General features: G+C 40.2%; 1 long non-coding RNA gene and 1 other non-coding gene across 35 annotated transcripts in view; both read right to left on the bottom strand.

Annotated features, from left to right (window-relative positions):
• Positions 1 to 14,434, bottom strand: part of LOC120105070 — a 35,707-nt gene extending 21,273 nt beyond the window's left edge. For 11 of the 34 annotated variants that reach the window (XR_005507439.1, XR_005507464.1, XR_005507448.1 and 8 more), the window contains exons 1-7: positions 4,553 to 13,295; positions 4,193 to 4,391; positions 2,034 to 4,032; positions 1,416 to 1,469; positions 1,075 to 1,131; positions 293 to 452; positions 57 to 181 (exon numbers count right to left, since the gene is read on the bottom strand). This is a non-coding gene — a long non-coding RNA (uncharacterized LOC120105070). Of the gene's footprint in view, positions 1 to 56; positions 182 to 292; positions 460 to 1,074; positions 1,132 to 1,415; positions 1,470 to 1,586; positions 1,680 to 2,033; positions 4,033 to 4,172; positions 4,392 to 4,552; positions 13,296 to 13,323; positions 13,754 to 13,993 lie in introns of those variants that run through there. The other 23 variants (XR_005507460.1, XR_005507465.1, XR_005507440.1 and 20 more) reach the window with 22 other exon arrangements.
• A 9,885-nt stretch (positions 14,435 to 24,319) lies between these two features.
• Positions 24,320 to 24,425, bottom strand: LOC120105074. Its single transcript, XR_005507469.1, has one exon. It is a non-coding gene; the product is annotated as a small nucleolar RNA R71 (small nucleolar RNA).
• Between the last annotated feature and the right edge of the window lie 3,057 nt (positions 24,426 to 27,482).

The following is a 27,482-nucleotide window of genomic DNA, read 5'->3' as shown; positions in this document are numbered from 1 at the left end:
GCAAAGAAGAGAAGAGCAATTTTACAAGTCACCCATCATCTCATCAAGATACATACATACACAAAAAAGAGGAGAAGATCCCCGCTCCTCTTCTCCTCGGGTGATGACCTCTCCAACTTACAATGAATGCAGATTGGTTGCCAGCAATGTAGTAGACCTTCCGAAAATGCCTCACCTATTGCTAGAGAAGATGGCAAGCAAAGAAGAGAACAAATTTAGAAGTCACCCCTTGTTGCATCAATATTCATGCATAAATGCATCCATACAAACAAAAAAGCAAGGAATGCTGTACCGGCCGGTTCAGCCCGTACCGAACCGATACTGGCTTGGAAAGGTCTGGTTCGGTGTTAAAAACCCGTACCGGCCCGAACCGGCTAACCGTATCGGCCCGTACCGATTCCAAATTCTTTTGGAGCTTTTGGATACGTGAACCAAGAGGGTTCCCTCCCAACCTGCAAGCTACCAATGCTTTCAAATCAAGATCTGGCCAGAACAGGTCAGCAACACATGGATAATTTAATCTAGTATACCAGTCTAAAAATTGGTGTCCAAGACTATTGATGCTTGTTGAACGTCAATAATAGACCAAAAAGCTAATTTGATTCAAGAAATCACAGCCTAAAGCAATAAAAGTAATACTATGACAAATTGTTGGCAAATAAATCAAAATATACTTACATACTTCAAGAAATACGGCGATCGGAAAACAAAGATGTAAATGTCAGAAAAACACCAGAGCATCCCAAATTAAATGAGAGCAGAAATAAAAATGAAAAAACAAATTAAATTAATTAGCCAATCGCAACAATTAGGAGAAAAGTTATCCAATGGTGAAGCAGGCATTTCAGCTAACTTAATAACAAGAGACATAAAAGAATTGCAGAAAAAAATAGCACAATAAGATTCACACAAACTGGTAGTTCATGTAAAAAAGCCCATCTATTTATGGTCGGGATTTTGTGAAGGAGAAAATGTAAATATGCGACACATTCTAGTATTGAGCAAACAACTCCTGATTTCTGACAAGCAAAACACGAACTTTGAGAATGTCGGTTCTCGAAGTCAAAATCGTACCTTTATTGATACCATCTTTATCTCGAAACTATCATCAGCCTCCAAATCATATGAATTCTTCAGGAACAGCAAAGAAATTTAATTACAGTTTTGTAATTAAAGAAGCCTTAAAAAAATATAATCTTCAAAAAACAAGAAATTAGAAGGCAAAATGGGAAAAGGAAAAAGAGGCTCAAATTCGCCACTTCCAGATGTTCCCCGCCAATTGCTAGAGAAGCTGACACGCAAAGAAGAAAAGAGCAATTTTACAAGTCACCCATCATCTCATCAATATACATACATACACACAAAAAAGAGGAGATCCCTGCTCCTCTCCTCGGGTGATGACCTCTCCAACTTACAATGAATGCAGATTGGTTGTCAGCAGTGTAGTAGACCTTCCAAAAATGCCTCGCCTATTGCCAGAGAAGGTGGCATGCAAAGAAGAGAACAAATTTAGAAGTCAACCCTTGTTGCATCAATATTCCTGCAAAAATGCATCCATACAAACAAAAAAGCAAGGAATGCTGTACCGGCCGGTTCAGCCCGTACCGAACCGATACTGGCTCCGAACGGTCTAGTTCGGTGTTAAAAATCCGTACCGGCCCGAACCGGCTAACCGTATCGGCCCGAACAGGCTAACCGTATCGGCCCGTACCGGTTCCAAATTTTTTTGGAGCTTTTGGATACGTGAACCAAGAGGGTTCCCTCCCAACCCGCAAGCTACCAATGCTTTCAAATCAAGATCTGGCCAGAACAGGTCAACAACACATGGATAATTTAATCTAGTATACCAGTCTAAAAATTGGTGTCCAAGACTATTGATGCTTGTTGAACGTCAATAATAGACCAAAAAGCTAATTTGATTCAAGAAATCACAGCCTAAAGCAATAAAAGTAATACTATGACAAATTGTTGGCAAATAAATCAAAATATACTTATATACTTCAAGAAATAATGCGATCAGAAAATTTTTCGACCTGAGCACGCTGTTCCACCAATCAGATATGCTTGCTAAAGAGACATCAATGGTTAGGATTTATCGAGGACAGCTTCCACAGAAAATCACGAATCAAGCCCTATAAGATAAGATGGCTAGGAGCTGTAATATTTCATTTAAAGGCTATCAAAGAAAGGAGTAAAGATGTCATCATCACCCAAAAGGTTCGGACTTTAGCTGCTGCATAGGGTCAGCAATAGCTCAGAAGATAAATAGATAAGTAAGACAACAGCAGACACGAATATACTTGAACAGTTTTTATGAGTTTGGTAAAATTCTAGGATGATGCAGTTTGAAGGTCCGAGCCACAAAAACTGATGAAGTAGATTTACCATGAATAAAGCGGAATGCAAAGTGTATAATCAACATAAAAGTTGGGGTTAAAAAGGGATAGCTGGCAAAGAGAGTGGCTATCCATAATTACCTAAACTACAAAGGCCGGCGGACAATAGAAACTCAAGCAAGTACATTATCATCTGAACGCAATACAAGTGTACTATTTATGTAAATAAATTAAACAAACTTAGTCTCAAACTAGGTGGAATCAAGAAACTTCATCTCATCTAAAGGGAACCAGAAAGAGTATGGCCGTCAAACCACGTACAGGTCAAGGAATTATCTGTGTTCAATAGAAATCATTAGGTCTAGCATGGAAGGTGCAAGAAGACAACGTTTTTTATTAAAAAAAGAAAAAAATATTAAAAAATGTTAGAAAAAAGAAAAAGAAAAGAAAAGAATGGCTTCCAATAATAAAGAACACAAAGCTATATCCACTACAGGCCAGACACAAGTCAATTCTTGTATAAAAATAAATGGAGCCTTTTTGGAAGCCAAAAAAGGAATCATGTTTAGCCTACGAGAAGTGAGTCCTAAGAAACCAAAACAGACAATTTACCTAGAATACACAATATTTGGCTTTGTAACGAGCCAACCTCAGTTCGAAAAATAAATCACCGAGTCAACCAGATATGCTAATTGTTGGTCCATTTGAACTTTAGAAGATAAGACTACATCCTAAAAATAATAATCATAAAACAATCATTCACAACTTAATAGAATATAATCATCCCGACATATCACAAGCCTTACCTTTATGATACATAATACATTCAAGAAAACAAAAAAAGGCATCCCCAAGGTTTCTGCCACTTAGCATCTGAGGTGTTTCGAATACATGATGCACAGGTCAAATGGAGCAACCTTACCATTGCACCAGGCCCCGCCCGCACGTAATACATTAACAAACATGCTCAGGCATGAAATCATGAAAATTAAAGAGAAAGAGAGGTTGAAAAAGAAATGGTAAAGTATCCAGAACAACATGCAGAAATGTTTTCCAAGCCAATGGAAAGTCATGCAGATCAATGTAACCAACAAGGTTAACAAAAAATGATTAAATGATTGAAGGATTGGAATTACCACACAGTATGTCCCAAGAATATAACCATAACTGATGGCCAGCAGACAAAACAAAGCGAAATTCTTCTGGTTCTGAACTTGATCTAATATAAAAAGGGATAGGAGCTATACAGGGATTAGTCTACTAGTTCGGTTCTGAGATTATGCAAATGCATTTTCAGAAGATCATGTCATTATCTCATGGGAACTGCATATGATACTATTTGAAAGTGTACTAAGAGAACCAACCACATTTGTCAAATAAAATATTAAGCAACATACACAGCACATAAAAATGGGAGCAAAAGTAGAGGTGTCACTGTCATGATTTATAGAAAAAGCACAATAAGATTCACACATAAACTGGTAGTTCATGTAAAAGAGCCCATGTATTTATGGTCTGAATTTTGTCAAGGAGAAAATGTAAAAATGTGACACATTCGAGTATTGAGCAAACAACTCCTGATTTTTGACAAGCAAAATAGAAACTTTGAGAATTTGGGTTCTCGAAGTCAAAATCGTACCTTTATCGATACCATCTTTATCTTGAAACTATCATCAGCCTCCAAATCCAATGAATTCTTCAGGAACAACCGAAAAATTACATCAAAAAAAATTTAATTACAGTTATGTAATTAAAAAAGTGCTACAAAAATATAATCTTCAAAAAACAAGAAATTGAAAGGCGAAAAGGGAAAAGGAAGAAGAGGCTCAAATTCACCACTTCCAGAAGTTCCTCACCTATTGCTAGAGAAGTTGACACGCAAAGAAGAGGAGTAATTTCACAACTTGCCCATCATCTCATTAATATACATGCACGCAAAAAAGAGGAGAAGATCCCTGCACCTCTTCTCCTCTGGTGATGACCTCTCCAACTTACAATGAATGCAGATCGGGTGCCAGCAATGTAGTAGACCTTCCATATATGTCTCGCCTATTGCTAGAGAAGATAGCATGCAAAGAAGAGAAGAACAATTTTAGAAGTCACCCCTTGTTGCATGAATATTCATACATAAATACATCCATACACAATAAAGCAAAGAAGAAAAGGAGAAAGAACAATGCTTGAAGGGTAACTGAGAAATCACTATAGATGCTCACCTCCTCTCTCAAGTAGAAAGCTAGGAGAAAGAAGAGGTGGAAGGTTGAGCCTTGTTTACCAACATAAAAGAACCAGCTCTTTAAGAAGGCGATTATCCGTCACATTGTATGCCCGCCCATGCTAGTAATTCTTGGAACCATTATAAATACCATTTTGAACCTTATGTCTTACATGACAAGTTCACATAATCTTCAGCATTAGATAAACAGGTCTACTGCAACAAATAAATAAGGTTTACTGCAAATCCGAATATTACTCAAGAGGGTTCCCTCTCAACTCACAACCTACCAATGCTTTCAAATCAAGATCTGGTCAGAACAGGTCAGCAACAAATGGATAATTTAATCTAGTATACCAGTCTAAAAATTGGTGTCCAGCACTATTAATGCTTGTTGAACATCAGTAACAAACCAAAAAGTTAATCTGATTCAAGAAATCACAGCCTTAAGCAATAAAAGTAATACTGTGACAAATTGTTGGCAAATAAATCAAAATATACTTACAAACTTCAAGAAATACTGCAATCGGACAGTTTTTCGACCTGAGCATGCTGTTCCACCAATCAGATATGCTTGCTAAAGAGACATCAATGGTTAGGATTTATCGACAATTTCCACAGAAAATCACGAATCTAGCCCCTATAAGATGAGATGACCATGAGATGACCAAACTATTTCATCCATAGTCGAGACCAACAGTGACCTACAAACAGCATCCACCATGAAAGGCTTGATCATATCATTCAAAGTTCACAGCAAGAGGCAACAAAAGCATAGAAATTACTATAATCGATCCATGAAAACACTAAAGTTATATGTGTCTCAGTCACAAAGGCAAAAAATAGCATACATAACCCCATAATGCCAACATCAAATAGATGTTGGGGCATTCTACAAACGTGGTGCGAGCAACAACAAATTAAAACAGGTGGACAACCAATTGAATCACCAAGGCTAACGGAACCAAAAAAAGTTTGCTCAGAATTTGATGACCATCGTTCACATGTCATCAAATGGAGCAAGCAATGGCAGCGAACTGAGACAACAACCAGCACAAATCTATGTACAACAACGAAGCAAGATGAGAGATATAGAAGCAATAAAATAATCCAAACTCTTTATATGAAGAACCAGAGAAATAGTCTTAGCATCTGACGAAATAAGCCTCCAAAGAAATTCTATATAGCAACCTTTTAAGCTCAATGGTTTAGGATTTACCATGGATTTTATTTGATTCTGGCTATTCACATTTCTTTATTTCAGTCAGTTTTTCTAGAGAATTACATTGCATACCTAAAAATTGAGGCATGATTAATTTCGAGGATGAAATTTATTTAAGAGGGAAAGAATAAATGTCCGGGCCCGATACTAACTAGGCTCAATACTTTTGAGGCCCAGTTTAAGGGTATTTGCGCCAGGTCGTTAATGGGGCCGTATTGGGCCCATGGATGGCAACCCTCGCCTCACGCCTGAGGACTGAAGTGACGGGCCCCAGCTGGCCAGTGGGGGGAAGGCCAGCTGTTGGGCCCTCATCCATGCAAAATGGGAGTCTGCCACCTCTCACCCAGGTTGAAAGGACAAGTTCAGCGGGCCAAAGGGAAAGGGCAGCTGTAGGCTTCGGAAGCGAGGAGGAAGGAGAGGGTGCCACCTCTCCAAGGGTCACCTCTTAAGCAGAGTTTATTTAAACTCTCAGTTTCTTAACTTAGGAGTTAATATACCCTCTTATTCCTTAGCCCTCTAGAGTACTGTACCAGAGAAGCCGAACCCTAGAGCCGAAGGTTGAAGGAGCTGAACCTCTGAAGCCCTAGGAGAGGAAGGAGGGATTTCTTGAAGGTTGTACTGCTCGTGCTATTGTGGGCGGTAGTCGGCAATAGCACGGCCGTGTCGCGGATCGTGTCCGGGGCGTGACATATGTCACTTCAGTTGTGGATATGATAAAAATAAAAAAGGGAACAGAAATACTTTGAACACACCTGCAATTAATATAACTTATGACGTGAATGCTTTAAGGCCTGTAGCATCACGTGAAGATTGAACTTAGGTGAGATCAAATGAATAATGCTTATCGAACATTGAATTAAGACAACAAAATGCACATTATCATAGCCCAAAAAAAAAAATTTGTTAGTCCAAAAATTAACTATTTATCAAAGACGGATACAATGACGGGGAGTGCAATCAACTAGCAGACCATTTTATCTACAGTTTAGACCAACAAGGACCTACAGACAGCATCTACCAAAAAAGGGTTGATCATGCCATTCAAAGTTGACAGCAAGAGGTAACAAATGCAAAGAAATTACCAGAATCCATCCATGAAAATACTAAAGTTATGTGTCTCAATCACAGCGGCAAAAAACAGCATACAAAACCACAAAATGCCTACATTAAATAGATGTTCGGGCATTCCACAAACGTGGTGCGTGCAACAACATATTAAAGCAGGTGGACAACCAATTGCATCACCAAGACTACCGGACCCAAAAAAAGTTTGCTCAAAATTTGATGACCATCAATTACGTGCCACCAAACGAAGCAAGCAATGGCAGCCAACCGAAACAACCACCAGCATAAATTCATGAACAACAACCAAGCAGGACGAGAGATATAGAAGCAATAAAATAATCCAAACTCTTTCTATGAAGAACTAGAGAACTAGTCCTAGCATTTAACGAAATAAGCATCCGAAGAAATCCTATATAGCAACCTTTTAAGCTCAATGGTTTTGAATTTCCCGTGGATTTAGAATGTCAGAGATCATTTCACATGCCAGAACGTCAACAATTGAAAAGAGGGAGAGAGAGCACAATGAAACAATATAGAACATAACCTCCAGAACCAATTGAATCACCAAGGCTAATGGAACCAAAAAAAAGTTTGCTCAAAATTTGATGACCATCGTTCACATGTCATCAAATGGAGCAAGCAATGGTAGCGAACTAAGACAACAACCAGCACAAATCTATGTACAACAACCAAGCAAGATGAGAGATATAGAAGCAATAAAATAATCCAAACTCTTTATATGAAGAACCAGATAAATAGTCTTAGCATCTGACGAAATAAGCCTCCAAAGAAATTCTATATAGCAACCTTTTAAGCTCAATGGTTTAGGATTTCCCATGGATTTTGTTTGATTCTGGCCATGCACATTTCTTTATTTCAGTTAGTTTTTCTAGAGAATTACACTGCATACCTAAGAATAAAGGTATGATTAATTTCGAGGATGAAATTTATTTAAGAGGGAAAGAATGTAACATCCGGGCCTGATACTAACTGGGCCCAATACTTCTGAGGCCCAGTTTAAGGGTATTTGGGCTCGGTCGTTAATGGGGCCGTATTGGGCCCATGGATGGCAACCCTCACCTCACGCCTGAGGACTGAAGTGACGGGCCCCCGCTGGCCAATAGGGGGGAAGACCAGCTGTTGGGCCCTCATCCATGCAAAATGGGAGTCTGCCACCTCACCCAGGTTGAAAGGACAAGCCCAGCTGGCCTGAGGGAAAGGGCATCTGTAGGCTTCCGGAGCAAGGAGGAAGGAGAGGGTGCCGCCTCTCCAAGGGTCACCTCCTAAGCAGAGTTTATTTAAACTCTCAGTTTCTTAACTTAGGAGTTACTATACCCTCTTATTCCTTAGCCCTCTCGAGTACTGTACCAGAGAAGCCGAACCCTAGAGCCGAAGGTTGATGGAGCTGAACCTCTGAAGCCCTAGGAGAGGAAGGAGGGATTTCTTGAAGGGTGTACTGCTCGGCTGTAGCCAACCCGGAGCAAGGTATGACCTGATTTACTTAAATGGGTTTAAACAAAATAAAAAGAGGGAAAGTTCCTCTGTGGAATGTTTCTCCCCTCTGTTTCAACAGTAAAACAGAGGAAAAAAGACTCTGGCACAGAGATGGAAGAAGAAATACCCTGTACTACCTTATATGATACACAGCAAATATTTTAAATTTATGACAGTTTGACAAGTCTGACTATCCTGTTACCCATGTATGAGGCTTCGTGCTATTGTGGGCGGTAGTCGGCAATAGCACGGCCATGTCACGGATCCGGGTCCGGGGCGTGACATGTGTCACTTCAGTTGTGGATATGATAAAAATAAAAAAGGGAACGGAAATACTTTGAACACAACTGCAATTAATATAACTTATGACGTGAATGCTTTAAGGCCTGTAGCATCACGTGAAGATTGAACTTAGGTGAGATCAAATGAATAATGCTTATCGAAAATGAATTAAAACAACAAAATGCACATTATCATAGCCCCAAAAAAAAATTTGTTGGTCCGAAAATTAACTATTTATCAAAGACAAATACAATGACAGAGAGTGCAATCAACTAGCAGACCATTTCATCCACAGTTTAGACCAACAGGGACCTACAGACAGCATCTACCAAAAAAGGGTTGATCATATCATTCAAAGTTGACAGCAAGAGGTAACAAACGCAAAGAAATTACCATAATCCATCCATGAAAATACTAAAGTTATATGTGTCTCAGTCACAGCGGCAAAAAACAGCATACAGAACCACATAATGCCAACATTAAATAGATGTTCGGGCATTCCACAAATGTGGTGCGTGCAACAACATATTAAAGCAGGTGGACAACCAATTGCATCACCAAGACTACCGGACCCAAAAAAAGTTTGCTCAAAATTTGATGACCATCAATTACGTGTCATCAAACGGAGCAAGCAATGGCAGCCAACCGAAACAACAACCAGCATAAATTTATGTACAACAACCAAGCAGGACGAGAGATATAGAAGCAATAAAATATCCAAACTCTTTCTATGCAGAACTAGAGAACTAGTCATAGCATTTAACGAAATAAGCATCCAAAGAAATCCTATATAGCAACCTTTTAAGCTCAATGGTTTAGAATTTCCCATGGATTTAGAATGTCAGAGATCATTTCACATGCCAGAACGTCAACAATTGAAAAAAGGGAGAGAAAGCACATCAAAACAATATAGAACATAACCTCCAGAACCAAATTAGATGGAGTCCCACCAACAACCAAGAATACCAAATCTAGATTGAACAAACACCGATCAAAATATTATCTCACTATTATTCAAGTCCAGAGAGAACTTAAAGCAAAGTTGACAAAATAAAATATCTGAACCAAGTTCAAAACTTTTGAAGATATACTGAAGAAAAGGGAGAGAGGGAGAGAGACTTTGACCAAGATCTCCCCACTTCCTACACTCTCCACCTAAATCTACTTTAAAATCTCTCGGAAACACAACCGTAAAAAGAATATTGAAAACAAAAATCCCAGCAATTTGAAAGCAGGGAAGGGGAAGATGGAGAGGGGGGCTCTGATTCACCGATTGATCTGCAACTAATAAATCAAAATGGCTGCAAATAGTTGCCTGCAAGATTGCCTTGCCGTCAAGAGAATAACTGCTTTCCTCTCAATTGTAGCGAAACCCTCGAGCAAGAATCATCATAGCCTCCTTGTAAAGAACCCAAAAGCAGCGCCACTCTCCCAATTTGGGAAACAAAGAAGAATAAGAAAAGCAAAAGAGAAGGCACATAAACAAAGAGAAAAAGATAACAAGAAGCACAACATCGCGACCATTATCCACCCGGGAGACCAAGAACAAGTAGGAGGAGAAGAAATAGAATACCAGCAAATCTTGAGAAAGAGAACTAGAAGCCGACCTAGGAAAAAGATCCCACAATGTCTTCTCCTCCCCCCTTCTAACCATGGCCGCTGCTCGGATGTCTGCGAAACAGCAGACATTCAAAAGCTGCTCGCTCTACCGCTACCGAAGACGACATAACCGCCAGCACCAAACTATTTCATCCACAGCTTAAGAGTTTAGACCAACAATGACCAACAAACATTATCCACCTTGAAAGGCTTGATCATATCATGACAGGAAGAGGCGACAAAAGCACAGAAATTACTATAATACATCCATGAAAACACTAAAGTTTTATGTGTGTCTCAGTCACAGTGGCAAAAACAGCATACAGAACCACATAATGCCGACTTTAAATTGATGTTCAGGCATTCCACAAATGTGGTGCTTGCGACAACAAATTAAAGCAGGTGGACAACCAATTGCATCACCAAGACTAACGGACCTAAAAGAAGTTTGCTCAAAATTTGATTATTCACATGTCATCAAATGGAGCATGCAATGGCAGCCAACCAAAACAACAACCAGCACAAATTATCTACAACAACCAAGCAGGATGAGAGAAATAGAAGCAATAAAATAATCCAAACTCTTTACATGAAGAACCATCGAACTAGTCTTAGCATTTAGCGAAATAAGCCTCCGAAGAAATCCTATATAGCAACCATTTAAGCTCAATGATTTAGGATTTCCTATGGATTTAGCATGTCAGAGATCATTTCACATGCTATAACATTAACAATTGAAAAGAGGGAGAGATTGCACATCGAAGCAATATAAACATAACCTCCAGAACCAAATTAGACAGAATATCACCAACAACCAAGAATACCAAATCCAGATTGAACAAACAGCGATCAAAATATTATCTCTCCATCATTCAAGTCCAGAGAGAACCAAGTTCAAAACTTTTGAACATATACTGAAGAAAAGGGAGAGAGGGAGAGGAGATTTTTACCAAGATCTCCCTAGTTCCTACACTCTCCACCTAAATCTACATTAAAATCTAAATTAAAATCTCTCAAAAAGAATATTGAAAAACAAAACTCCCAGCAATTTGAAAGCAGAGAAGGGGAAGATGGAGAGAGAGGCTTAGATTCACCAATTGATCTGCAACTAATAAATCAAAACAGCTGCAAACGGTTGCTTGCAGAACAACAGCAGCAGACCATCCAAGATTGCCTCACCGTCAAGAGAATAGTTACTTTCCTCTCAAAATGTAGCAAAACCCTCATCCAAGAATCATCCAGCCTCTTTGTATAGAACACAAAAGCAATGCCGCTCTCCCAGTTTGCGAAACAATGAAGAAGAAGAAAAGCCAAATAGAAGAAACATAAGCAATGCCGCTCTCCCAGTTGTATAGGGATTAGTCTAATAGTTCTGAGATTATGCAAATGCATTTTCAGAAGATCATGTCCTTGTCTCATGGCAACGGCAAATGATACTATTTGAAAGTTGTGCTAAGAGAACCAAACAATTTTGTCAAATAAAAGATTAAGCAACATACACAGCACATAAAAATGGGAGCAAAAGTAGTGGTGTCCCTATCATGATGTACAGAAAACAAGGATGTAAATGTCAGTAAAAGACCAGAGCATCCAAATTAACTGAGGGCAGAAAAAAAAATGAAAAAACAACTTAAATTAATTTGTCAAGATTCAAACGCAACAAATGGGAGAAAAAGTTTTCCAATAGTGAAGCAGGCATTTCAATTAACTTAATAACAAGAGACCTAAAAGAATTGCAGAAAAATAATAGTACAATAAGATTCACAAATAAACCGGTAGTCCATGTAAAAGAGCCCATCTATTTATGGTCAGGATTTTGTTATGTCACTTCAGTTGTGGATATGATAAGAATAAAAAAGGAACAGAGATACTTTAGAACCCAACTGCAATTAATATAAGTTATGACATAAATGCTTTAAGGCCTGTAGCATCACGTGAAGATTAAACTTAGGTGAGATCAACTAAATAATGCTTACTGAACAACGAATTAAAACAACAAAATGCACATTACCATACCCAAAAAATATTGTTGGATTGAAAATTAATTATTTATCAATGCCAGATACAATGACATGAAGTGCGATCATCCAGCAGACTATTTCATCCACAGTTTAGACTTTAGACCAACAGAGACCTAGAAACAGCATCTACCATGAAAGGCATGACTAATTAAAAATGGAGGCAAAAGTAGTGGTGTCACTATCATGATGTACAGAAAACAAGGATGTAAATGTCAGCAAAAGACCAGAGCATCCCAAATTAAATGAGAGTAGAAATAAAAATGAAAAAAACAAATTAAATTAATTAGTCAATCGCAACCAAGTTCAAAACTGTTGAAGATATACTGAAGAAAAGGGAGAGAGGGAGGCTGAACCAAGTTCCCCACTTCCTTGACTCTCCACCTAAATCTACTTTAAAATCTCTCAAAAATTCAAGAAACCCTTAAAAAAGAATCTTGAAAACAAAAAGCCCAGCAATTAGAAAGCAGAGAAGGCGAAGATGAAGAGGGAGGAACTCTCAAAACTAAGTGCACTTAAACATAATGGAGAGGAGATCCATGACTTACTGTGTAATGCATAAATTACAGGAACGGTGATTCTATATCCCACCATAATCAACACAAAATCACATGGATAGCATGCCAATAACAAGTGTAGAAAAATGCAGAACTTATATAACTATTGGCGACATAATTCAGTTATCACAGAGCTTACTTAATTATAAGAATATAAAAACTAAGATGCCATAAAATAGGTGCCTCCCTCTCTTGAAAAGCGGGAGGAATACTTAGTAAGTATGAATGGGAAACTAAATACATGGTGACTTGATCAAGAGAAAAAAAACATAGTTGGCTTCTAGAAAAAAGAAGCATGTGAAAACTCAAAAGACAGAATTTAAAGCCACCACAGAGGGGCTAGGGATTCCGGTGGAGACGTAGGAGGGGGGGGGGCGAGAGAGAGAGAGAGAGAGAGAGGATGGAGGCGAAGAGGCGGGAAAACTCTGGAAAGAAAAACGGAGGAGGTGGTGGCGCCACCAGAGGGAGGAGGAGAAAAAGAAAATAAAAGAAAATAAAGAAAGAAAAAGAGGGGAAAAAAAAAGGAGGATTGTACCTGGGTCTCTCGCGCCTCCTTCTCGGTCACGGTGGTTCTCCTCCTCCGCCGTGGTCGGATCGGGGTAAGGGAGGTCCCCGGAGACTAAAACTCACTCCGGCATCACTTGGGAGGAGGTTTAGGCCCTCCCTCTCCCACTGCTCCCACCCTGGAGAAGGGCACCCCTCGGCCGCAGTCGCCGGAGCGGCTGCAGGCCGAGGACGCGTCCGCCTCCTCAGGGGAGCTCCCAGGGGCTCGGCCCCACCTCGGGGACCCGTTCGACTCCTCCGGCACCACTTCGGAGGAGGTCCAGGGCCCCCTACCCTTTCCCTTCTGCCGCTCCGAGGTGGGAGCATCTCCCGGAGGAGGCTCGCCCCACGGTGGCACGGCGAGAGGGAGAAGAGGAGGTGGGAGGGGGGAAGCAGAGAGAGAGGAAGGAGGGGAGAAGGGCTCGGCCGAAGGTGAAAGAAGAAGAAAGAAAGGGGCTAGGGCTTCCGGTGGAGACGAAGGAAGGGGGGGGGGCGAGAGAGAGAGAGGGACAGAGAGAGAGAGGATGGAGGCGAAGAGGCGGGAAAACTCTGGAAAGAAAAACGGAGGAGGTGGTGGCGCCACCACAGAGGGAGGAGGAGAAAAAGAAAATAAAAGAAAATAAAGAAAGAAAAAGAGGGGAAAAAAAAAAGGAGGATCGTACCTGGGTCTCTCGCGCCTCCTTCTCGGTCACGGTGGTTCTCCTCCTCCGCCGTGGTCAGATCGGGGTAAGGGAGGTCCCCGGAGACTAAAACTCACTCCGGCATCACTTTGGAGGAGGTTTAGGCCCTCCCTCTCCCACTGCTCCCACCCTGGAGAAGGGCACCCCTCGGCCGCAGTCGCCGGAGCGGCTGCAGGCCGAGGAAGCGTCCGCCTCCTCAGGGGAGCTCCCAGGGGCTCGGCCCCACCTCGGGGACCCCGTTCGACTCCTCCGGCACCACTTCAGAGGAGATCCAGGGCCCCCTACCCTTTCCCTTCTGCCGCTCCGAGGTGGGAGCATCTCCCGGAGGAGGCTCGCCCCACGGTGGCACGGCGAGAGGTAGAAGAGGAGGTGGGAGGGGGGAAGCATAGAGAGAGAGGAAGGAGGGGAGAAGGGCTCGGCCGGAGGTGAAAGAAGAAGAAAGAAAGGGGCTAGGGCTTCCGGTGGAGACGAAGGAAGGGGGGGGGCGAGAGAGAGAGAGAGAGAGAGGATGGAGGCGAAGAGGCGGGAATACTCTGGAAGAAGGACCTTAACGGGTACGGAATAACGGGGCGGATCCTGGTTCGGGTCCAAAACCCGTTAAGCCCAATAAAAAGTAATTGGCTTAGCCAAATCTGGCTAAGCCCGGTCCCAAACAGATTGGGCTAAGGCTGGACGAGCCCAAATTGCAGACCAAGTTAAATGCGAATTAAATCAAGCCTGAATTCAGCTGGGTCCGAACCCAATTAAGCTGAGCTAGTCCTAGCAGGCCCAATTCAATCTGAATCAAGCCTAATACAACTAATTAGAGACCAAATTGGCCTTGGACCGACCCTAATTCAAGCCCAAATGATTTAAAATGATACTAGACCAAGGTTAGACCCAATTAGACCTTGGACTGAGCCTAATGACCCAATCAGAAGACCAATTTGACAAATGGTCTACCTTTTGCGCCAAAACTATAAATGAATTATTTAGCAATGAAATCTTATCCTTGCCAAAAAATCAAAATCTGTTTGCAATGAAACTTATTCAGTCACCATATATAAAAAAGATTAGTGATGAAACTAATTTGTCACCAAAAAACTCTAGATTTTTTTTTTCATTTTTGCATCCACATATAAACATTTGGGAACAATTCATTTTGCTTTGCAAGTCTTGCAGCCATGCGCCATATTTTAAGACTTGTCAAAGTAATGGGCCAAATAATGTATTTTATCTGTTGATGCACCTTTTTTCCCCTTCACAACCAGCTTAATGTGTTGCTAGTGGCCCTGCAAGAACTTCGGAAGAGGGAACAATGTACACCAGCAGTGGTGCCATACATCTGTAAACAAACTGAAAAGAGCATCTCTAAATCTTACTGAGTCCCACCCCCAATTGATTGAGTCACCCTTATATTTATTTATATAAATAATGACATAGCATATTTCCTCTATATAGATCATAGGATTACTCTATGAATAGATCAATTCTCTAAGGCCTTCGCATTCCTAATCCTATAGGGCCGGACGGCTTTGTTTGCCCTAGCTTGGCGAATCACATCCCACCCCTGCTTTTCGACGACTTTCCATTTTTCTTCGTATTTTCTTCCTATTTGACTAATTGGACTCCCTCGTCACAGTCTTCTTTTTTCCGAGTAAGAATTGCTTGCCTCGACTAGTGTGAAAGAGTGAGACGAACGAGACCAAGGCCATATAGAGTAACAGCTAATAAAAGAAGCTATTATGTCCATTCGAAAACCAATGGTCGCTTAATTGCTAAATTGACTCAAATTCTACGAGCAAAGAAAGATAGGATCCCAAGTAAGTTTAGAAAAAATATTTTAATAGTATTTTTGTGAGACCCTGGAACTGGCCGGTCCACTTGACCGGCTCAGCCCCAAACTTTCGGCCTCACGTGCGTCGCACGTGAGGGGGCGTGATCAAGGGGAGAATCATCCCGCAGAAGCCGAGAACACCTGGTTATTTTAGGGCTTCTTCCTCCTCCTTTGAAGCCATCCAAAGTCGAGCCGCCACGCCCAACTGGTTAGGGGTTCTCCTTCTTCTTCGTGTTGCCGCCCAAGAGAGAGGGAGGAGAGCCATTAAAGTAGCAGGTTGGGTGCTCTTCTTCCTCCATTTGCCGCCGGAAGGAAGCCGCCGGATCTTCGCCAGGGCTGAGGTAAGGATTCCTAGCCTTCACCTCTTTGTTATACCATTTGAAAAAAAAAGAAGAAAGAAAGAAGAAGAGAGGGAAGAAGGAGAAGGCCGACCACCGCGGGCTCTTCTTCTTCTCCCGTGTGCATGCCTCCTCCGCGGGAAGAAGGAGAGGGTCGGCCGCCGCGAGCGTCGCCGGCCTCGACTTGGCCTCTCCCGGGCTCACCGACCTCCCTTCGCGAGAGAAGAAAGAAGAAGAAAGAAAGAGGGGGAAGGAGAGGAAGTTGGGTGAAGAGAAGAGGAGGAGAAAGAAAAAGAAAAAAAAAAGAAAGAAAGGGGGGAAGGAAGAGAGGAGTCTGGAGAAGAAGCGAAGAAAAGAAAAGAAAAGAAAAGAAAAGAAAAGAAAAGAAAAGGAAAAGGAAAGAAAAGAAAAGAAAAAAGAAAAGGAAAGGAAAGAAAAGAAAAAGGAAAAGAAAGAGAATATATATATATATATATATATATCTTTATATATATATATAAAGGGAGGGAGGTGGTTTACGGGTATGAACCCGAACTCGGAGAGCTAGGCACTTCTGCAGGCTCGATCATGGAAGGATGTTAAAATTTAAGTTATATAGATATATATATAACTTAAATTTTAAAAGAAGAATATGATTTTTGGATATTAGGTTTTGCGAAGGATTTGCGTAATTAATTGGATTTGTTGTGGATCTCGTTCGCAAGATAAGTAATGTAACCTTTTTCTAGATTTATCGGTAAGTTATAAATATTTTCTCGAGTTGAGTTATTCTTGATTTACAAATTCGATGCATAGTGTTATATGTCTATTTTTAGAATATTGTATAATTCTGATTGAACATATTTGCTTTCGACTTGATTGTGTTTGATTGATTCGATATCATATTTTCGGTTTAGAAAATTGAACATAATGCAAGAAAAGATAATAATAACTCGTAATAGATTCGGACTCGCAGTCGGGCTATGTTGAGGACCCCACCAATAGAGGCTAATACATTGGTATCGTAAGAAGATTAGTCGGTGATATGACCCTGCCACAGGGAACATATGGTCATAGTTCTTGGCTGTTGAGTTGAATTCTGGTAAATTGAAAGAAATTAAGATATGAACGATATTTGGTTTTGACACTGCATATTTTCATAACTAAAATATGAAACAGAGAATTAATTGAACTTCAACCTCGCTATGTTGAGAACCCCGCCAATGGAGGCAGATACGTTGGCAATTGACTGTCCTGAAGGATGACAGGTATTAATCTAGTTCCAATATTTATTTCTATTTATTGTCTAGCTATGCCCACTGCTCCTTGTTAGACAACTTATTATGCTGCTAGAAAAGATTAAATAGTTACATAATAATTTTTTTTGATTAATTGTCAAAAGAAGAATATGAGCTTTTGAATTTCGAAAGTGTTCACACGGATTAAGACATAATAATGAATGTACCAATAAGCAAGTAATTCTAGGAGAAAAAAATCTCTAGACTTGACACGGGTATGTTGAGGTTTAAATCAGAGCGTGCATAGGAAGTGTGGTGAATAGAATTATTTGACATTGGTCAAACAAGATGACTTTAATTTGAAGAGTGTTATGACTTGATTTGGAAGAAGTATTATTCTTGAACTGCATATACAAAAATTTCATGGATGAAATTTCTTTTAAGGGAGGAAGGATGTGAGACCCTGGAACTGAGCCCAGTCCACTTGACCAGCCCAGCTCCAAACTTTCGGCCTCACGTGCGTTGCATGTGAGGGGGCGTGATGAAGGGGAGAATCATCCCGAAGAAGCCAGGAACACCTGGTTATTTTTAAGGCTTCTTCCTCCTCCTTTGAAGCCATCCAAAGCGGAGCCGCCATGCCCAACTGGTTGGGGGTTCTCCTTCTTCTTCGTGTTGCCGCCCAAGAGAGAGGGAGGAGAGCCATTAAAGCAACGGGTTGGGTGCTCTTCTTCCTCCGTTTGCCATCGGAAGGAAGCTGCCGGATTTTTGCCGGGGCTGAGGTAAAGATTCCTAGCCTTCACCTCTTTGTTATACCATTTGAAAAAAAAAAGAGAAAGAAAGAAAGAAGAAGAGAGGGAAGAAGGAGAAGGCCGACCGCTGCGGGCTCTTCTTCTCCCATGCGCATGCCTCCTCCGCGGGAAGAAGGAGAGGGCCGGCCGCCGCGGGCATCGCCGACCTCGACTTGGCCTCTCCCAAGTTCGCCGACCTCCCTTTGCGGGAGAAGAAAGAAGAAAGAAAGCGGGGGAAGGAGAGGAAGTCGGGTGAAGAGAAGAGGAGGAGAAAGAAAAAGAAAAAAAGAAAGGGGGGAAGGAAGAGAGGAGTTGGGAGAAGATTCTGGAGAAGAAGAGAAGAAAAGAAAAGAAAAAGAAAAGAAAAGGAAAGAAAAGAAAAGAAAAGAAAAGGAAAAGAAAAAGAAAAAGAAAGAGAAAAGGAAATATATATATATATATATAAAGGGAGGGAGGTGGTTTACGGGTATGAACCTGAACTTGGAGTGCTAGGCACTTCTGCAGGCTCGACCATGGAAGGATGTTAAAATTTAAGTTTTATATATATATATATATAGTGATGAATTTTAAAAGAAGAATATGATTTTTGGATATTAGGTTCTGTGAGGGATTTGCGTAATTAATTGGATTTGTTGTGGATCTCGTTCGTAAGGTAAGTAATGTAACCTTTTTCTAGATTTATCGGCAAGTTATAAATATTTTCTCGAGTCGAGTTATTCTTGATTTACAAATTCGATGCATGGTGTTATATGTCTATTTTTAGAATATTGTATAATTCTGATTGAACATATTTGCTTTCGACTTGGATTGTGTTTGATTGATTCGATATCATATTTTCAGTTTAGAAAATTGAACGTAATGCAAGAAAAGAATAATAACTCGTAATAGATTTGGACTCGCAGTCGGGCTATGTTGAGAACCCTGCCAATAGGGGCTAATACATTGGTACTGTAAGAAGATTAGTCGGTGATATGACCTTGCCACAGGAAACATGTGGTCATAGTTCTCGGCTGTTAAGTTGAATTCTGATAAATTGAAAGAAATTGAGATATGAACGATATTTGGTTTTAACGCTGCATGTTTTCATAACTGAAATATGAAATAGAGAACTAATTGAACTTCGACCTGGCTATGTTGAGGACCCCGCCAATGGGGGCAGATACGTTGGCAATTAATTATCCTGAAGGACTCACCGCGAGAAGATTAGTCGGTATTGATGACCCTGCCACAGGAAACATGTGGTCATAGTCCAGGATCGACAAGATGAATTGAATATGTGAAAGAATTTCGAAAGCGTGAAAAGAATCTTAAGAATTTACCCCGTATCACGTTCTATGGGAAAGAGTTGGAGCAGCCTAGATAAGAAAACCCTTTTTTTAAGAAATATTTGATTTGTATCTTGGAACTGCATATATATTTATTTTCTGCATCTTATTGCCTGATTTATCTAGCTAGAGTGTTTGTTACTTACTGGGCTGTTTAGATCATTATACAATTTATTGTTGTTTTACAGATCTCGAGAACTAGTCTATTGAGGTTTCAAAATGGGAGGGCGACTAGAAGGATTGTGGCACAAGCTATCTTAGATTAGGGTTATTTAAGTTGAACTATTATCTTGGACATTTATTATAATTGTTAGACATTGCTAGGTTTTGTTATTTTAAGAACTAAGTTTTGCATGTTGGTAAATTATTGTTCCGCTGCATATTTAGAATTGTGAGACTTTATGACTTGAGTTAGTCAATGAAATAAGATTGCATTTATTTAGTTGAATTATTTTAAATTTATATAAATTGAGATGTTGGCTAAGATGCCTTGCATGCTCGTGGGGAGAGTTTCCTACTGGTGTGCGGCGGTTGGCGCGACCCCTGGCTCGCGATTTTGGACTGGGGGCGTGGCAATTTTAGTCATTTTGAAAAGGCAATACCTTCATCACTGCTTGCTATCATCAAAGAGTGTCAAAAGTTCTCATGGTTGTAAGGTCGTATCCAGCATATGTATTGGTACCACTAAACTTATTGTTGCTACTTGTTCACACTGAGGGTGAAATGACTTGAAACAATCAGTGCATTGTTGCCAGTTCAGCATTCTGGCAGCTCAAGTGGTTCCAAATATTTTCTTTCCTAAGGTGCAGCTTAATTTAGTTGTCAGAGTAGTTACAAAGGATAATCAAATTAAGTAAACCTGCTTTTATTCCATAGCATTTTCTTTATATGTTCATAATCTTTGTGCTCTTGTTAAAAATGTTTTTTTTTTCTATTAGAGAACTAGCACTTGTGAAGAGAATTGGGGCTGCAACTGCTCTTGAAGTGAGAGCAACAGGTATTCCTTATGTTTTCGCTCCATGTGTTCGGTAACAATGACATAAAACCATTATGTTGCTGTGAATTTTGGTTCTTACAGAAAAGATAAATAAGCTAAACATATCTCGCGGAGAACATCCAGGACCATTCAGTTTCAGTCTTCTTCTACTCGAGCCTTGTGCAGGTTTGTAGAGATCCAAGATGGGGTCGCTGCTATAAAAGCTACAGCGACGATCCAAAAATTGTCCAAGCAATGACAGAGATCATCCCTGGCCCGCAAGGAGAAATTCCAGCAAATTGTCCTTGTAGATCGGTTCGGTACGTCCGGTATGGAGATTGGTTCGGCATACCTCTCAGGTGCTCTTCGCACTCTATCTGACCTTCGAAGAGGAGATGTGTGTTGTGGTTGTACCTTATCCATGGGTACATTTGGTTGAGGAATATCTTGTGTCTCCATTTGTAGGTCTTGAATTTTTTCAAGTTCAATTCTCCTATCTTTGCCCTTTTCTAAGATAAACTCTTTCTCCAATAAAGTGGCATATGCTTACTAACAAAGATTTTTTATTCAGTAAGTGATAAGTGCTGATTAATCTATAATTTAATATTCTTTTTCCAGCACTTTTCAATGTTCTTAAACGAATAACCACTTAGTTTACCATAAAATAGAACAATCTTTGAAATAAATTTAAAATATGATAAGAAGTAAATAATTCACATATCCTCGCCTTCCAAGCGTACCAGCCAGCACGTTTCAGTTCAATAACACTAGGTTCGAGCCCAATGCCCAACTGACATGCATGCACCCAAGCAATCCAACAGTTCATAAATTTCCATCTCCGTATCACGTTTGCAAACTAAGCAAAACAGGAGAGACCTTTAATTTAAATCCACATATGCCCATTTTCATGTCAAAATAGAGCAAGAAAAGAATTTTTTCCGAAAATTACTGGAATCACTGTTCATATGAACAGTGTTCCGTGAAAACACTGTTCATATGAACAGTGTTAGAAAAAAAAAACTAAAAATGCATTTCACTGTTTATCTTCTTCCCCTCCCGCAGATCTCGCGGCCGTCCACCTTCCACGGCGACCTCCCGACGATCCCACGACCAGATCCTCCGGCCCTTCTTCCGCCCGTGACGCATCCGGAGCCAATCTCATCTTCCTGCGATCCGGCCTCCACCGAGAACTCGTGATCCATTTCTTCCTCCGTGATCCACGTAGTGCACCAGCGCCATCAGCCCGTTCCAGCCGCATCCAACGAGCACACCAGCGAGCAACTCCTCCGGATTCACCTCCCAGCAGCCAATGGTCCAAAGAAGGAAAGCAATGAAGCATGATTCCATCCACGGATCCACACCAGCCACCAGCTGCCGAATCACAGAAATGGCGTTCCGCCTCTTCCTCTTCCGGATTCCCATCGATCCTCCGATTGGCTCCTCCCAGCGCATCCCCGGCATCCGTGAAGGAAATCCCAGCAGCCGGTGATTCAGCCTCTCATCAAGCCAAGGTCACGCATCCAAATCGGGACATGTATTCAACCCCTTCTCCCGTCCGTATTCATCTTCCACCGACCACTCTTCGGCAACCAGCTCCCATGATCCAGCCGTTGATGCGCATTCCGCCCAAGGATCATGCGTCCGTTCCCCTTGGATTCATTGCCAGGGAGAGATCTATATAAAGGGTAGAAGAAGAGAGCCGAGGGAGAGGAGGGGGCTTTGACAGAAAAACAGGAGAGACCCCCCGTTTTGGTGAAAAGAAGAAGAAAGCCGAGAGGGAGAGAAAAAGAAATAAAAAAAAGAGAAAGGAGGGGAAAAGAGAATGTTTTGTGATATTTTGGGAATGATGGGAGGTGAAGGCTTTCATTTGCAGATGGGAGGTTGTTCGGAAGCCATGCGCGGCTAAACATCTAGTATAGGGCTGGATGAAGCCCTAGCAATGTATCAGGACATTGTAGTTCTTATTTTTTTTATTATTTTGAAGCTTGTTTAAATTCTTATTTTCAATGAAATATTCTATTATGATATTTAAACTTTGAGCATGCTAGTTACTAATCATGTTTGCTAAAGTAGTCTAAGATGATTCATGCCTAGGAAGATGAAGTGTGCTGCATCCTAGATTAGCATACTTAGGTAGACACTTCATGCTACACCGAAGATGGATCTTCCTAACACTCTTTATGCTTTTATTTTAAAAGGCTTGTAGCTAATTTGCATGCCTCTCCAAAAGATAAAAATTAAGAACACAGTCCCTAATGCAATGCTATGTGGTGGATTCCAAACCCTAGTTCTATCTACTCTAATAAATTTCAATTCGCACTCATAGTTTAATTTAGTTAAATCAAGTTAGCAAATCCTTCTTCTTGATTTATTTTTAAAAGAAAAATAACTTATTCTTCAATCCCTGTGGACCGACACCCGTAATCACTATCCTACAGGATACGTGCTATTGCGTGGTTTATATTCAAAATTGAAAGAACCGATCAAATTTTTGGCGCCGTTGCCGGGGATTGCTAGCATAGTTATTTTTCCTATAATTAAAAAAAAATTAATTAATTAAAAAAAAACTTTCAAAAAAATATATATATCTAAAATAAAATAAAAAATTATTTTCTATTATTGTTACTTTTTTATCTCCTTTTTCTCTTCTACTATTTTTTTTTAATTTTTCTTTTGGTCTTATTTGATCAGGAATCGAAGAGAAGATCTGGGCTATCAAAAAGGAATGCTTTAGAGGTTTGCTTAAAAAAATTTTAAATTGCTGGAAAAATTTCCTTTGGTAACCTCTAAACCTTTCTTATTTAAATTAATTATTAGCTTGAAATTTTGTGGTGATTGTTTGATTTTAATTTCAGCAAAAGTGTGAATGCATGCTTGATACACATACACAAATTAATCCGCACATAGTAAGGGCAATCACCCCAACAAGATAAGAGCCGGATTTCATCACCGGACTCTTGCCCAACTTAGGTGAACTCAATCTCACATAGTGTCAGCTTAATTAAAATCAATTAGACGTTGGCTCCTAGGGACATTCGAGCTCAATAGGACGAAGATCACCGAAAGTTGCACCAATTTTGCTCTGTGGCTTGTTGATGTCTAGGCAAGCTTTGTCCCTATAAGGGAGACAGTTCATCTGTTCGAGGCAAGTAGGTTTTAAGTGAGACCTTTGCGAACGCATCGTGACTCCTCCACTTACCTGGGAGCTTACCTGGTTAACTCGGTTCATTAGACCGGATTGGAGGCTTAGGTGCCCTCTTCAAACCAGTTAGGAGCTGTCTAGTGGTTTTAGGACAAATACAAGGATTTATGTGTTTTTCTTTTATTGCATGCTTGATTGATCAAGTACTAGTGTATGCAAGGGAGTCGTTCTAGAGTACGTGACCTATTACCTTTTGACCCTGAAATAGAACGGACCCTTAGAAATATTCGAGCTGAAATCAAAACCTTAGAATCATTCCCACCTCCTGAGATGGCTGAAGAACAACCCAAACTCCTGAAGGAGTACTTTACTCCCACCATTTACACTTCCCCATCTTGCATTCGAGTACCTGAAGTAGCAGCCGTACAATATGAAATAAAATCTAGTGTGATCCAAATGCTCCCATCTTTTTATGGGCTCACCAATGAAGACCCATATAAACACCTAGATGAATTCCTTGAGATTTGCACTACTGTCAAGATTCAGAACTTTACTGATGATGCTCTAAAACTTAGATTATTCCCCTTCTCCCTTAAAGATAGAGCCAAACAATGGTTGAATTCTTTAGAAGCCAACTTGATTCGTTCTTGGGATCAAATGCAACAAGAATTCCTAAAAAAATACTTTTCCATAGGAAGAACGAACCAGTTTAGACGTGCCATTACAAGCTTCTCCCAAACTGAGGGAGAAGAATTTCATGAAACTTGGGAGAGATTTCGGAACCTAATCCGTAAATGCCCTCATCATCAAATACCTAAATGGCAGCTAGTGCAATGTTTCTATGATGGATTGACTGAACGAAACCCTCAGATGATCGATGCTGCATGCGGGGGGACATTCATGCTTCAAAATGAGCATGAAGCATTGCAATTATTTGAAAATCTAAATGAAAACTCCCTCCACCATGCTTCTTGTTCTCGTCAAGCGCCCCCGAATTCTCAAAGAAAAGGGACCATTTATGAAATAAGTCATTCTATGGACCTGTCTAGCAAGGTAGATGCATTGTCCCATAAGATTGACCAACTGATGATAGGTGGACATTACATGAACTCTTCCCAAGCACAAGTGTGTACTATCTGTTCTAGCCCATCCCACCCTATTCATGAGTGCCCTTCAGCACCCCAATTCCCCGAACTCGTGCAAGAACACATCAATGCTGCTCAAACACAGCCTAGATCGGGTACTGACCCATTTTCCAATACATATAACCCGGGATGGCGAAATCATCCAAATTTTTCTTGGAAGCAGCAAGCTTCGAACACAGCCCAACCCTATTCCCAAAATTTTCAAAATCCTCAGAATTTTCAAACCCCACAAAATATTCATCCCTACCATCCCTCGATTCAATTTCAACACACTCCTCCTCCACCCCAAAGAAACACAGCCTTTGAGGAGAAAGTGTTGAACGCCCTTCAAGGTTTGGAAACCATTACACAATTGGTGCACTCTCAAACGCAATCCATCGCCAAGCTAGAATCCCAAATGGGGCAACTAGCTAATGCACTGAACAAGCGAGAGGAAGGAAAGCTTCCAAGCCAACCACTAAGTAATCCTAGGGGACAATATATGGCTCAAGAAAATCAATTAAATGCAATTCATCATGAACAAGCCAATGCTTTGACTACCCTAAGGAGTGGACGTGTAGTAGACAATAAGATTGGGAAAGATAACAATAAGGAAGATGAAGAAGAGGATAGACATGTGTCAAATAAAAATCTAAAACCTTCTTCTTCTTCAGCTAGTCCACCTTCTGCCAAGACTCACATCCCAAAGGCCCCATTTCCTGAAGCTCTTAATTCACCCTCTCCCTTTGGCAAGAAGGAAACTTCACTAGAGGAGATGATGGAGGTTTTCAAACAAGTGAAAATTAACCTTCCGCTTCTTGATGCTATTAGACAAGTTCCCTCCTATGCCAAATTTCTCAAAGACCTTTGTACACAAAAGCGAAAATCTAGGGCACATGTGCCTAAAAAGGTCTTCCTAACTGAGCAAGTGAGTTCTATTCTCCAACACAACACCCCTCCAAAATTCAAAGATCCTGGTGCTCCCACCATCTCCTGTGTCTTAGAAAATAATTTCATTGATCGAGCACTCTTAGATCTAGGGGCAAGTGTCAACATTTTACCTTATTCGGTTTATGAGAAACTTGGTTTAGGTGAGTTAAAACCAACCTCGGTATCCCTTCAATTGGCTGATCGATCTGTAAAAATACCATGTGGGATAATTGAAGATGTTCTTGTCAAGGTAGACAAATTCTATTTTTCAGTAGATTTCATTGTCCTTGATATGGAGCATGAGCCTAATCCTAAGAAACAAATCCCCGTGATCCTTGGGCGGCCCTTTTTAGCAACAGCCAATGCATGCATCAATTGTAGAACAGGGATAATGAACATATCATTTGGGAACATGAAGGTAAAATTAAATGTGTTCAATGCGGCCGACCAACCCGCGAGGGAAGTTGAGTGTTTTATGATAGACAAAATAGATGACCTCATAAAAGAAGATGCAAAAAACTATCTCACTGTGTCTGGCTGAAGACAATAAACTTAGCGCTTGTTGGGAGGCAACCCAATTCTTTTAGTTTTCTTTAACATTGAGGACAATGTTAGGTTTAGGTTTGGGGGTATTTTTAAATATTTTTAATCATTTTTTGTTTTGTTTGCATCTCTTGCATTCGTTTTCACTTCATAATGTCAGGTTTATCAAAAAAAAATAAAAATATCTTTTTAAAAAAAATGTGTTCATTTTCATTTTTTATAAAATAATAATAATAAAAAAAAATAAAAAAAGTTTGTGTTTAAAAAACCTCATTTCTATACATTAATGCGAGAATGCTAAACACACAAGGTATATAAAATCCAAAAAGCCCAATAGCTAGTCGGAAGTAATACAAATTTAAGTTCTTTTAATTAAGTCTCTCTTAGGGAGTTGTAAGCTAATTAATACTTCGGAATTTCACTATACACTGGCCGACACTTCTAAGGTCTAGGCTCGACATTATATTGATAGTATAGTAGCAACCTTGGACCCTGATGAATCATACTTATCTAATCCAAAAAAAAAAAAATCATCAATAATAATGGATTTAGTCAGGAACATCGAAAATGGCTACCTATTGTCAAAGATCAAGTGGGCTTGTGATGAGAACTCCGAGCATAAGTCCGTAGGGGAGTCTTGATGCCTGACACCTTGTGCCAACTGGTGTGAGAGTTGTCGACCGATTGCTCGTTACACGGAGAAATCACCACAAGAGTAAAAGTGCACAATTTATATGTCTTTATAAAAAAAAAACTCTGTATTGACCTTGAAAAAGATAATAGTGTGAAAGCCGTCGTTGTAAAAATTCGAGTAAACTGTAATATTACAGATAAAGCCCGTGAGGTACTAAAGTAAACATTCACAACTCTCGAAATCCTGCAGATAAGATGATTTTAAATCAGTGAGCAGGTTCTTTCGACCAATTCTTGGAAACTACTGGTATTAGCAACATTTTGGAGATCCAAACCCTTAGCTTGTGAACGGTCCAGATTTCACCGAGCACTCCAGTATAAATGAGTCTTACAACTTCCCTAACGGAAACTTGATGACTTCAACTTGAATTGCATCTTGACCTAGGATTTGGGCTGACTTAGTAAATAAAACCGTGTGTGCTTTGAAATTCTTATCATTTATGTATGTTAAATTAGATTTTTTTTAAAAAAAAATCATAACAATAATGATTTATTTTAATATTGAAGTTTGTGGGTATCTTCACTAGAAACCCTCACGAGAAAAAAAAAGAAAAAGAAAAAAAATTTCATAATAATAAT

This window comes from Phoenix dactylifera, unplaced genomic scaffold (assembly GCF_009389715.1).
Source record: "Phoenix dactylifera cultivar Barhee BC4 unplaced genomic scaffold, palm_55x_up_171113_PBpolish2nd_filt_p 000186F, whole genome shotgun sequence".
In the NCBI taxonomy this organism is placed as follows: domain Eukaryota; kingdom Viridiplantae; phylum Streptophyta; class Magnoliopsida; order Arecales; family Arecaceae; genus Phoenix; species Phoenix dactylifera.
The sequence above is the reverse complement of the archived record's forward strand: the minus strand, read 5'-3'. Positions and strand labels throughout refer to the sequence as shown.